This window comes from Agelaius phoeniceus, chromosome 2, assembly GCF_051311805.1.
Source record: "Agelaius phoeniceus isolate bAgePho1 chromosome 2, bAgePho1.hap1, whole genome shotgun sequence".
Lineage (NCBI taxonomy): Eukaryota > Metazoa > Chordata > Aves > Passeriformes > Icteridae > Agelaius > Agelaius phoeniceus.
Window position 1 is genome coordinate 62,303,425 of NC_135266.1, and position 12,342 is coordinate 62,315,766.

At 45.5% G+C, this 12,342-nt stretch overlaps 1 long non-coding RNA gene across 2 annotated transcripts; it reads left to right on the plus strand.

Annotated features, from left to right (window-relative positions):
* The first annotated feature begins 1,314 nt into the window (after positions 1-1,314).
* On the plus strand, positions 1,315-9,441 carry LOC143693468 (uncharacterized). Of its 2 annotated transcripts, XR_013181165.1 has the most exons (4): positions 1,315-1,427; positions 1,540-1,730; positions 1,898-1,921; positions 7,335-9,441. It is a non-coding gene; the product is annotated as an uncharacterized LOC143693468 (long non-coding RNA). The 2 variants fall into 2 exon arrangements; XR_013181166.1 differs by lacking the exon at positions 7,335-9,441 and having other exon boundaries at positions 1,898-3,088.
* Positions 9,442-12,342: the final 2,901 nt, after the last annotated feature.

A 12,342-nucleotide genomic window follows, 5' to 3' on the forward strand; every position in this document is an offset into this window, starting at 1 on the left:
GTGGCCAAAACCTATTTCCACTTAAACCCCAGTCTCCGCCCACCCTGCTTTCTGCTTTATCCTACAGAAGCCATGAAGGCATCTTTTGCCATATGGGCAGAGCATCTTCTGAGAAATTATCTTCCTTCTGAGAAGCCAGCTCGCCTCAGGAACTTTTCTGCTGCTGGAGTTTGGGACTGCACTCTGGGCATGGACCTGGGCAACCAGCCCTGTTTCAGCAGGGGGCTTGAACTAGATGATCCCCAGAGATCCTGCCCAACCACAACCATCCTGTTATGCTGTGATGTGTCCCACATGCCCCAACATCTGGTCCTCTGAGTATTCTGAAGTAATTATAGAGGAAGCTCATTTCTAGGGCCTAGTTTTACTAGCTGACAGTGAAATTCCACAATATCTTTTGGATAATGATTGCAGTCAGGCTGGAGACAAGAACAAACATCACGGGACGGGAATGTGGTGGGTTCAGGAGGCACAACTCTGGGAGTAATCACTGGCAGTCATCCCTGTTTGCATGCACTTATTTGGAGTTACAAAGTCACTTCTTCCCCTTCTCTGACACATTCTCTGGCTTGCTCTTCTCAGAATTATCTTTTATATAAAACAATAAATGCAGCCCACAGAGAAAGGCCAGCTGAAGGCACAGATGGAGTGGATGGATATCCGCAGGGGGGGGCTGTCTTGAAGCAGGGTGGATGAAAGGGACTAGCTCAAGGTCTGGGACCCTGCTCTTCATTTTGGCTGTGTCAGAGCCCTGGAAACCAAAGATACTGCTACTGATGCTGCTGGAGAGGGGGGTGGGATGTAGTGATGAGCAGGGGTCCATCCTCCCACAGCAGCAGGATCTTCTCTGCTCAGCACTCATGCCCTACAGGCAGATGTAGCAATGCATCAGCTCTCCATCTAGACTCCTTATTGATTTTTAACCCTTGCCACTGCATTCAGCCTTGGCCTGGCCTCTGTCCCTGATCCTCGGAGTAACAACATTCAACTTTGCATGTAGTGCTGCATAGCTTAACCTGGTACTGCCTCAGACTGAAATTACAGGGCCAAATTCAGCTCTGAGTGCTTTGCCCCTCGCCTTGTTCCTCTGCAGCATTTCTGCCCAAGGCCAGCGGAGCTGCACCGCTCCAGCCAGGGGCACATTCAGTGCTCTGAAGTCCATTCATTAGAAGTTTGTTCTTCATCCTTGCCTGTTCAAAGGCAGCGGGACAGGGAAACGCTTGGGTCTGCACAACCAATTTGCTGTTGCCTGGCTGGCTGCTGAAACAGCACAGTGCAGAAAGCTTCCCATGGGATTAGCCATGCATTCAGCGTGCTGGGAGTTCTCACAGTTTTAGGATGGGTAAAGCATCCTTACAGGCAGCAGGACATTCACAGAGCCCAGCCAGAGTGCCCCAGCAAGGACTTGCTCTCCATGGACAGCACAAGTGAGGATTTGTCAACATTGTTTGGGCCAGATTTTGTTTGTGCTGAATTTGTTTTGCAAATGTTGCTTTGAATATGCTACCAATAAATGGCCCTTTTCTGGCTTTTCTCCAGTGCCTGGGACACATCCTGTTCCCCAAGCAGGCCACGAATGGAGAGTTACGTGGAAAGCATTGGCACCATGAATCGCCACAGCACAAATTCCTCGTGTCAGGTCTTCCGTAACTTATGTCCCCTTCATGCCAAATGGCACTGGGAGCTGCTTTTCTTCTGAGGGGAGGCTTTGAACATAAGACAACTCTTGGGTATGTAAATAGGGTGTTTACAAACTTTCCAGATTTAATTTTAGTTAATATTTAATAATAACTGGTAACTATAATAAGATGTCTTCATCATTACTGTTAGTACTTCACTTTAAAGTTACCTACCTCTCTGATATGATTTTTTTCTGTCTTTTTTTTTTTTTAATAAGCTTCTTTGGAGGAGCAAGAAAGTGGTGAGTGCAGATGTTTATCATGATGGCCTTATTTTCTGTGTTTTAACATACAGGATAGACATCCACTGTGTGAGCTGGGGAACAGGTGATACACATTCAAGTAAATACATACACACTGAAGAGGAATGTGGAAACTCTTCTGGAGTTTATTTAACACGGTACAGAGCTATGAGGGTACTACCCATCCAGAAAAACTAGTGAAACTAGCTCCAATCCTTTAGAAAAGCGCAGATGAATGGGGCTTTGAGTGTTTAAAAAATAATGGTGAGAAGTGAGGGCTCTAAATAACTTATCGCCTTCGAATGTTGCTGCTAAGCTGCATGGGTTGGGAACCAGTTTCATTTTGAATAGTGGCTTTCATGCAAATCACATCTCTGTATGCTTCAAGGCTCTAATTAGAGTGTTATAACCAAAAGAAAAAGAGAAATCGGAGATATGAGCAACTGTGGGTTTAGATAAGCTTTGACTAAGATGGGAGAGGCAGTGAAGCAGAGAGCTAATGTCATCCCCCAGTAGGGGTCAAGAATTTAAGCTCAGGGTATGCGGGATGGGTGGGCCCAAAAGGAATGCCAAATGATTTAAAACAGCAGAAGGAGCTAATGTACAGGATGAGCTGCCATGGGGGAGAACACAAGCAGCTGGTAGAACAAGATTTTTTTGCCATCTTTTGTTCAAATGAGTTGCAAAAAGCAGGGAAAAATACTCAGGGGTGAATGCAGAGGGGACAGATTTGTGCAGACTTCTTAACAGGGTTGTTAGATGGGCTGTCTTCAGAGCATGCTGCTGTGTGATTACTTCTTGAATTAATTAGAAAAATAACAAGTGGCCCATCCTCTCTGTGGTCAGTGTTCTGAACCTCTTTAGCACCAGTGCACAGCCCATTAGCAGAGGACTTGCAACATCAGAGCTCCAAGGGCTTGCTGGGGAGCAGGATGAGACCTGGGAGCCCTTAGCAAGGACAAGAGCCACAGGCATCACAGGGGATAAACACTCAGTCCTGCAAGGGTCAGACAACATGGCATACAGAAAGGAATTCATGGACTATCTAGGCCAATGGATAATTCCAGCAAATATCAGCAAGCTTGCTTTTTTAATCACACTGAAGAGTGTTGGCATTGCTTTGAACTGCCTGGTGCTCATAGTCTCAGGATGTGCTGTTTCCCAAGGGCCAACAAGAGGGAACTTGTAAACTGCTGATAGCCAGGCAAAAAAAAAAAAAAAAGCATGCAGTAATGTTTGGCTTTGCAGCTTATTTTCTTATGAAGGTGGTTTGGGGTTATATTTTCCCCTTGAATTTTCACACATAACTACATTAGTGTAATGAGTCATGTCTGTGTATTTACAAAGAAACAGATCCCAAAGGAGTTTACGGATTTGTCATCCCAGTGCTGAATCTCTGAGAACGATCCTTCCAGATCATAATGAGATACTGTATCCGCTCACGGAGACAAAGCTTGCTCAGCTTTTCCGAGGGAATGAATAAGAGTCATGTGTATGGAACCCTTCTGCAGGACTGGGTGGGCAGCAGCCAGGGCTCTGTTCAAGTGTAAGGGAATCACTACAAGCACTCCAGCTTGAGCTCAGAACCAGCAACCTGGGAAGTACCAGGTTATGCTGTCCGAGGGGAAGCCACTCTTAAAACGTTCCCAAAATGGGTGGGAACAAACAATGCACTTATTAAAGGGCAAAAAAGGAATTTTGTGAGGTAGGTGAACAGCATTGTAAGAAGAGATGTCTAAACTGTGACACTTTCACTTTCCCTTACTTTGGGATACAACTGCTTGGCAACTTTCCCAGTGAAGTGTAACCTTCCCTGGTGGCTTCAGAGTTAGTCTTGCAGGGTAGCAAGGACTTACTCAGCTGGGAGTCTGTGCTCTGCCCTGTGGCTGTGGCTGCTGGCTGCTTTGTCAAAGGTGTTACAGTGTCCTCCCTTTGCAGTTCAGATGCTGAAAGTGGTGTGGTGTGGTTGGGTTGGGTTGGGTTGGGTTGGGTTGGATTGGGTTGGATTGAGTTGGGTGGGTTGGGTTTGGGGACCCAACTCTGCCACCCTGGCCACTGGGCTTCTCATTTCTCCTGAGGAAAACACAGCTTCACTGGGTTTGGGTCTGTTGGCCTGTGGGAATATTTGGGGTTCCAGGGGGGATACTTGGAGGGAAAGTTTTCACTGGGGTCTTGTCCATCAGGTTTGCATGTATTTTCACTGTCTTAAGAGAGGCTTTATAAAATGGGATTTTATTTTTCTTCCTGTAGCATGTGCACTGCATTCCCCCTGACTGCAGAGGTTGCTAAGGACATAGGTCCCAGCCTCCTAATTAACTCAGCTGATGTATTTGCTTCCAGAAATGTTTTGTGCTAAAGGAAAGTGAAAGGATCCTAGAATCAGGTACATTTGGAGTACATAGTTCAGGGGATTTTTTTTTCCTGCTAATCTTAGGCAATTACTGGTTGTATCACACCTCAAAGTAGGGTGGCTTTTAGAGCATTTTTTCTCTTGACATACCTGCTGGGCCTATTACTCATGTAAATGCAAGCTGTTCCTGGAATTCAGATGAATTATCTCTTCGAACACTACGTTATGAAAACCATTTCCATGCATGAAGCATTTCTGTTAGTGTTGTGAGAGAAAAATGAAGTCACACACCTATGGGCATTGCCCTGTATTTAGGCAGAATGAAAAAAGCCCACCTATTTAGTTATGGCAGTGGAGGTGCACACTGTTCTGAAAAGCAGTTTTTCTTTTTTGGATGTTTATACCCATCATCTTTCATTTTCATCTGATGTCACTTTTCTCTTGTGTTAAATAAAAGGAAATACCGTGTTCAGCTTAAATTCTCTATGTTACTTTAGCTGACATATTCTGTATTATCTCAAGTCATTCTGTCAGGTTCTTTCATATCTACCATCACTCTCACCTGAGCCTTTTCATCTTTCAGTCTCTTCCGCTCCTCAAATCTTTTTATTGCTCTTTCTAGGCTTCCTCAGACTACTTTGACCTCATCTCTGAAGTGCCTCACAGGTTTTTCTAGTTTCAATTAACCTGGACAAATTGATGTCTTCAGCATATTTCCTTTTCTCTTCCCCTCCTCCTTCTTTGCCCATCAGGACACCAGTAGCCAAGTGCTGCCTTTGCCACATGGCAAGTGAACTCCTGCTTTACACTCTCGCTGGCAACTTTTATCCATGTCTGAATTTTACCCACACACCTATCCAGTTATCTGAGGAGCATTTTTAAAATGCAACTAAGAATGTAAGCCTGGTTTTGAATTTGTTCTTCTCTTTACTGCAGGGGAGCTAATAGATGATGGAAGAGGCACAGCCCACCTTTGCCTTAGCCTTGCTGGCCTGCTGTATTCACCAGGTTGTTTTAAAGCAATGTCCCAGTTATCAGTTCAGCCAGTGCTTCCTGCTCCTCATTCAAGATTTCAGGTCCACAGCTTTTATTTTCCAGACTGATGCAATCACTGTGCTTAGCAGTCCAGAAAAATATATCCCAAATTCCTTTAAGACTTAGTGGGGATGTTTTTACTGGAAACTCAGTATTTTATTTGTTTCAGTCCTTGGTTCTCTGATATGTAGTGCAGGAAGGAGGAAAGAAGAGGCCTGATCCTCAAAGTGTTTGGGCTTTCAGGCTAGAAAATTATATCTGAGGTTGTCAGAATTCAGGACATTCCTCTGGCTGTCCTGGATTGCCAGGACCCTTGCCAGGGGGCTCAGAGACCCTGGCACAGAGCCCAAGATGCCTGTGACTTTGATTATGACCCATGGAAAAAGTTACCAACCTTATGTGAGGATCTGCAAGCCACAAAAGTATAAGTAGAATAATAATCAGTTTGTCATGGGGTGAAAAATAGATTTTTTGGGGTTTTTAGAATGGGGGTTCAGGGGGCAAGACAGAGGAATCTGGGCGTGTCCAGCCTTTCTCCTTCTTCTTCTTGGCCTCCATCTGTGATGTTGGCACTTTTAGATTGGTTTAGAGTAGAAGCTCCCTGTCTAACAAAGGTGATGGGTATTGGACAGTAATTGTAAATATTGTACACCTTGTTTTTAGTATAAAAAGATAACACCATCCCAGAGGTGGCCAGAGTGTCTCTGACTGTCTTGCTGAGTGAACCTTGGCAGGACAGGAGAAAGAATTTTATAGATAAGGAACAATAAACAACCTTGAGACCGAGAAATGAAGAGCTCTGACTCCTTCTTCAACTGCCGTGCTGGGAAAAGAGATTTTCTGATGTATCTCGGGGTCACTCTGACCAGTGAGAGAACCCGAGATGAGGTCATGCCTTACAAGTCACCCCTGGGGAGCCTGGGCTGTCCAGAGGGCTCCTGTTGATCAAAGTGCTTGGTTCCACCTGGGACCAGTGAGGACATGGGCCAGCACAGAGATGAGAAGAGGGCTGACAGGTGTCACCAGGCTTTGCTGCAAAGATGGGCCCCATTTGCTTCACCTAATGCATCCCATCCACCATGGCCAATGACAAACTCTTATCAATTCCTCTTGTACTGCCTGTATCAGCCTACCAGTTTGATCTGTTTCTGCTGATGAATTTACACGTACTGAGCTGGGTAGGGGATATACCAGAAACAGTGGAAAACTCAGGGCTAGAAAAACCCTGCATCCTGGTTTCTCAGTGGATGCACACAAAAGGCAGAATTCAGGAGGCAGGGGGCTGTTCTGTGTGGTTTGTGGCTGTGGACATGGGAACAAGAAGCACAAGCTAGAACTCCTATATGATAGCTGGGATTTACCAACCAGAGATTCCCACTCAGGGCAGTTGATCCTGTGAAAACAGAACACAGCAGAAGCCATCCAAGGACATTCCTGTTTTAATTTTATCATTTCTGTTAATACAAAAATTAGACACAGAGCATTGAAACAATCCCTTCATGGTGAGATTGCCCATGGGTGTATGCAGGTGGCATGACTGCCCTTGCCCTGAGATAATGATGGACAATTTAGCACTCATTTGTGAGCTGTTGTTAAAACCCAGCCCTGTGGACACCTCCTGGTTACGTGGTTGTTGCAGTACAGGATTGTTTTTCACTGTAAGAAAGAAATTAAATTCCCTCTGTCTAGTGGACAGTTTCTGCAGAGGATTGGGACAATGCAAACTCCTCACTGTAGTATCCAAAGGCTTTGGCTTTGCTACATGTCAATAAATAACTGAAATGTCCCATCAGTCCAGTAGCATGGGGAGTGAGAACAATGTACAACCAGATAAATAAATGTCTTGTCTTTAAACAAGAAACAAAGTAGTTTTCAATAGAGGCTGCTAAACCAAGAACCCTTGCTCTTCTGACATGATTTTGGGGCTGTGCTTGGTACTCTGTGACAAGTGATTGTGTGGGGATTTTGCTGGATGTAAACAGTGAAAAAAATGTTGTTCATTCTACTGTTCTGGCTTACCCATCCCAGATATGACTTCTTCAGTGCTGGTGAGACCTCAGACGCCTCAGAGCCCTGCCCTGGGTCAGCATAAAGAAGAAAAACCACACAAGCAGCTCCTTGGAGGCAGAGGTATTTATGTCTTAGTGTCCCATGAAGGAGGGAAGGGGAGGAACCATTCTCTGCCTCCTCTAGGGCAAAAAGTGCTGTAGGCCACAGAGAAGTGCCCCCTTGCCTAGCTTCACCCTGCAGATTCTCCACATTCACTCTGAATTGCTCAAGAACAGCCTCCAGGAACAAATGCAGAAATTTGAGAATGAACTGCACACAAAAATCAAATTTCCTCAAGTGGCCTTTTACATTATGACCTACATGGTATCAGAGACTTTATTTTTTTATTATATTTTTTTAATCTTATTTTTATTTATGTTGTGCAGTGCAATGGGCCAAACCACTAAAGTAATTAACCTCAGGAAGATAAACAGGATACAGAAAGAAAAGAAAGCTTCTAAGTTTTGTCTTACTGATCTACTATAATTCTTTGCACATCTCAACAAATAAAAGCAGATGTATCATTTTGGCTTGGCTATTTGTAAATGAATAGTACAAAACACAAACTCCATAGAAGGGTTAAATAGTGAGATAACAAAAATTGCTAATTATGCTTTACTTCCAGATGAGTGAAGGCTGTAGGGAATTATGTGGGGACTTAACAACTCACAGTCACCAGGGCAGCACAATGCTATATGAAGTCCCCAGATGCCAAAGGCAGCCTGATGCCTGCTGAGAGGAATGCCAGGAATACTCAGACTTATCTTACACGGGGTTTGACGTGCATCAAACCCAGTCTGAAAACAAAAGCAAAGGAACTCTCCTATTTTTCTTTCATGCTGCCTCAAAGCTTCCCATCAGCCACACAGCTGCCTCCTAGAAACTGCTCCTGAAAATGTCTTTTGATTAATACAATTTTCTTCAAAGGTGGCAGAGAATAGCCTGCTCACACTGCTCTCCTTTGTGGTCCTGTGTCTGACTCTGCTTGTTTTATATGTGAGCTGGTGGGTTTGCTCTATACAACTGCAAGTCCGAGTCCCGCAAAAGACAGGACTCCTGGCCAGCACAGTGATTATTAATAAAGTTGCGTGAAATTGAAGCACAACAACTTGAAAAGAGATTTGGGGAATTTTTAAAAATGTATTGCAGAATTACCTGATCATCTTGCATCACCTTGCCATAAGAAATCGCTGATAGGTCTTAATAAGGATGAGGGGTTCAGAAATGAATATCTGATATCCTTTCTTTCTTACAAAGTAAACTTTTATCTCATTTTTCCAATGTCACAAGCCAGTTGTGAAGAGGAAGGTAAACACCTGAATTGTCCCTTTGAATGTTTCATGCATTTGCCTTTGAAGTATTTGTCTCCAATTACAGTCAGCAATTGGACAGGAGAGTAGATGGATTCTGGCTCCAGGTGAGATGACAATTCCCCTTCTTCCCAGCAAAACCCGTTTGGCTGCATTCGCTGCTTACACCAGATCCTTTATGATCCCCCTAAATTCCGAATTATTGAGCTGTTTCCCAGCTCTTTGGGGCTGTTGCGCCAAGGCGTTACCAGCGAAGCGCCAGGTTCCGAGCACAGCCGCACGTGGGGCCGCCCAGCAGCGGTGGCTGGAGTTTCCTTCTGAGCTCCCTTCTTCCTTCCAGCCCCTCTGCAGCCTGAGAAGCGGAGGGGGAGCAAAGTCAGCGCTGGGATGCCGGGCTCCCGGTCGGGCTGCCGTGCGCAATGCAGCGCACATCCCAGATCGGAGGAGATCGCGTGTGATCCCCGGCCGCCCCAGCATCTCCCGCCAGCTGCCTCCGCGGGCAGAAGTGAGAATGTTAATAAACACCCGAATGAAAGGAAGTTGTTGGGTTGTAATTAACATATGCCATTAGTATCTGTCTCTTTGGCCAGCCGGAGCAGACAGGCTGAACCCATACATACAAATGAGTGTCTGCCTGAACTGCGGCGAGGGGAGGGAGAGATGATTTCATTGTGAGCGTCTGGTGCTGTCAGCAGCTTTAAATCACACGGGTACTTACCAACAAAAACAGCAATGGCCATTGTGTCCCGGGACGATAATGCTCCTGTAAAACCTTGTTTTATTCAATAAACAGCTCTAAATGTTTGCTCGCGCTCCTCTTTTCGCCAGAGTTGCTTCATTTAAAACATATTCCAAGAGGGAAAAATGAAGGTCTGGCCCACCAAAGGTGTTTTCCACACGGCTGATCCGCACCTCTGGGCCTTTCGCAAGGCTCCCTGGCGCTGCTGCCAGCGGGACAGGTGATGGTGGCAGTGCCGTGGGAATCACACCAACCCACTCCTGGTGAACGTCACCGAGGGTTTCTGGAAGGTTGATAACGAGCCCAGAGCCTCCCACGCTGCCTGGGATGGTTTCACTGGAGTGGTGGTTGTGCTGTTCTGTTTTCATTAGCAATAATTACCTTTGTTGGGCTGTGCACTGCCTACCTCACCACTTCCTCTCTCTTAGGGGGCTCAAAGATTAAAAGGCACAGAAAAGCCCCTGTCCATCGGCACTGCCAGAGACCTCCCTGTTAATTGCTATCACTCTCTTCTTGCTCCAAAGAGATGTGTCAGGAACTGAAGGCTTAGCAGGTTTTATCCTCTCTAAAGATAAAGCCTCTGTGAATTCAATAAAGAATGATTATTTCTAACCCCCAGATATATTGCTGGAAGCAGATAGGAATTCCTTTTTATTTTTCCCCACAACTATCTTAGTCCTCCTCCTCTATGTTTTTAAATGTTTATTTACACAAGCAATTAGTTCAAGGACCACCACTACCAAAACCAGTAGATCTAGGACTGCAAAAGTGATTCTGCTGAATTGCTAAACTGCTGCGAAAAACAACAAAGTCAGAAGCATCTGGGCTGGGCTCCAAGACATGAGATTTATATGATCACATTCTGCATCTTGGTTCAATCTCACAGAATATTTTCCTGCTTTCTGTACTAAAAGAGCTTTAAAGGTCTCTGCAGGAGTTTCTCTTTGGAGGCATTTGAGATGGCAGATGATAATTAGATATTTCTATAGTGCAGAAATTATTTTCTTTTCATTTCCCAGTTTGCAGGCAGAGCTGTGGTCAGCAACCCTGTCTGACTCAGCCTCTCATCTTCCTGCTTTTAAAACCCCACAGTTCTCTCATTTATTGACATATTTTAAGAAAAAGTTTTACTGCCTCTGAAAAAAAGCCTGCTCTGTTGTCCTTGCTTCCAGCTTTCTGCAGCAAAGCTACTGCTGTCTCCAGGGGAATTTATGTCCAAGCAGGCACTTCAGAGGACCTACAGAATTCATCCCCGGTCAACAGGTCCAGTGGGATGCAGCTGATGCTCTCTGAAATGAGCTGGGAAAAGCTGTAGGACCATCCCCTTCAGCTAGCCCTGTTCCAGGGGAAAAGACAGAGTCCAGATAGATGAGAGAGCTGGCAAAGGAATTGTTCCATTTGGTGGTTTTCCTGATCTTCATTATGAGATCCTTAGATGTGGTAGTGGGAATACATCCTCCCCTGCCTACAGGGATGGACTAATCAGCTTCAATGTGCACAGAGTCACAGTGGAGTTCCAAAGTGGGTTTTTCCCCACTTTGGACCTTCCACTTTTTTGCCACTTTAGACCATCCATTTTATCCCTGCATGAGTTCCTCCCTTACGTGCTTTACATCACGTGGGCAAGAGGCCGGAGCAGCCACCCTGCATCACTGGGAGTATGTCATGGTTGTCCTCACCACCCTTTACCCTCCCTTCATCAGTCAGTGCCATCTACAGGAAACCAGAGCCAGGCTGACACCCAAACTTCTTCAAGGACCCACCACCAGCTCTGGCCCTGCCTGGGGCTGGAGAGAAGGGTGGGGGTGGCACCACACCTCAGAGGGGACCAGGGGGCTGCAGCCTGTATGGACAGTCTTGTTTTGGTGACCCTGCACCACCACACTGCTGGATGGCACCAGAATGGTGTCTTCAAATTGGGATCTCAATATGCTGTCAAGATTTTGTGGTGAGGAAGTATCTGTGTAGTACCACATCATGAAGCTGCTGCCTCTTGTCAGAAGACTTCAAGAGCATTTTATTCTACATTCGAAAGCAGGTTGGGAAAAAAGTACTGGAGTGGGACCCTGCAGCTAAAGCCCAATTCTAAAGTCTTCAGCCAGACTGAGAATAGAATTCAAAAGCATTTTGTAACATCAAGGAAAAGGAGATAGTCTTGTACTGTGGCTATTTTCCCCTCCATGAAGTCTCCCACTTGTAACAGGATTCCCAGAGAGAAAATAGGACATAAGCAGGAGATACATGAGGTGAAAGCAGGGACAGGCTACCTGGGAAGATTAAAGGAATAGTATCAGAGTACACAGAAATTCAATGAAAAAGGCCAAGGCTCACTTGGAGTTAAATCTGGCTAAGGTTGTCAAGGATAACAAGAAGGGCTTCTTCAAACTCATCAACAGCAAAATTATTAGTAGGGAAAATGTAGGCCCACTACTGAATGGAAAATGAACCATTGCAACATAGATTGTAGAAAGGCTGAGATGTTGCACGCCTTCTTGCTTCAATCTTCACTGCCAAGGCCAGCCCCCAGGAATCTCTGACCCAGGAGACCAGGGAGAAGGTCCAGACAAAAGAAGATTTCCCCTCAGTTGGGAAGAGTTGGGTTCGAGACCATTTAGTCAAACTCAGTATCCCCAAGTCCATGGGTCTTGGTAGGATACATCCATGACTGCTGAGGGAGCTGGCAGATGTCATTGCTGGGCCACTCTCAGTCACCTTTGGAAGGTCATGGCAATCAAGAGAGGTGCCTGAGCACTGGAAGAAAACAAACATCACTCCAGTATTCAAAAAAGGACAAGAAGGAGAACCTAGGAAACAACTGGCCAGTCAGACCCGCATCAGTTCCTGGAAAAGTTATGTAACAGCTCAGCCTGGACTCTGGATAAATGGATGGATGGATGGATGGATGGATGGATGGATGGATGGATGGACCAGCTAAGGA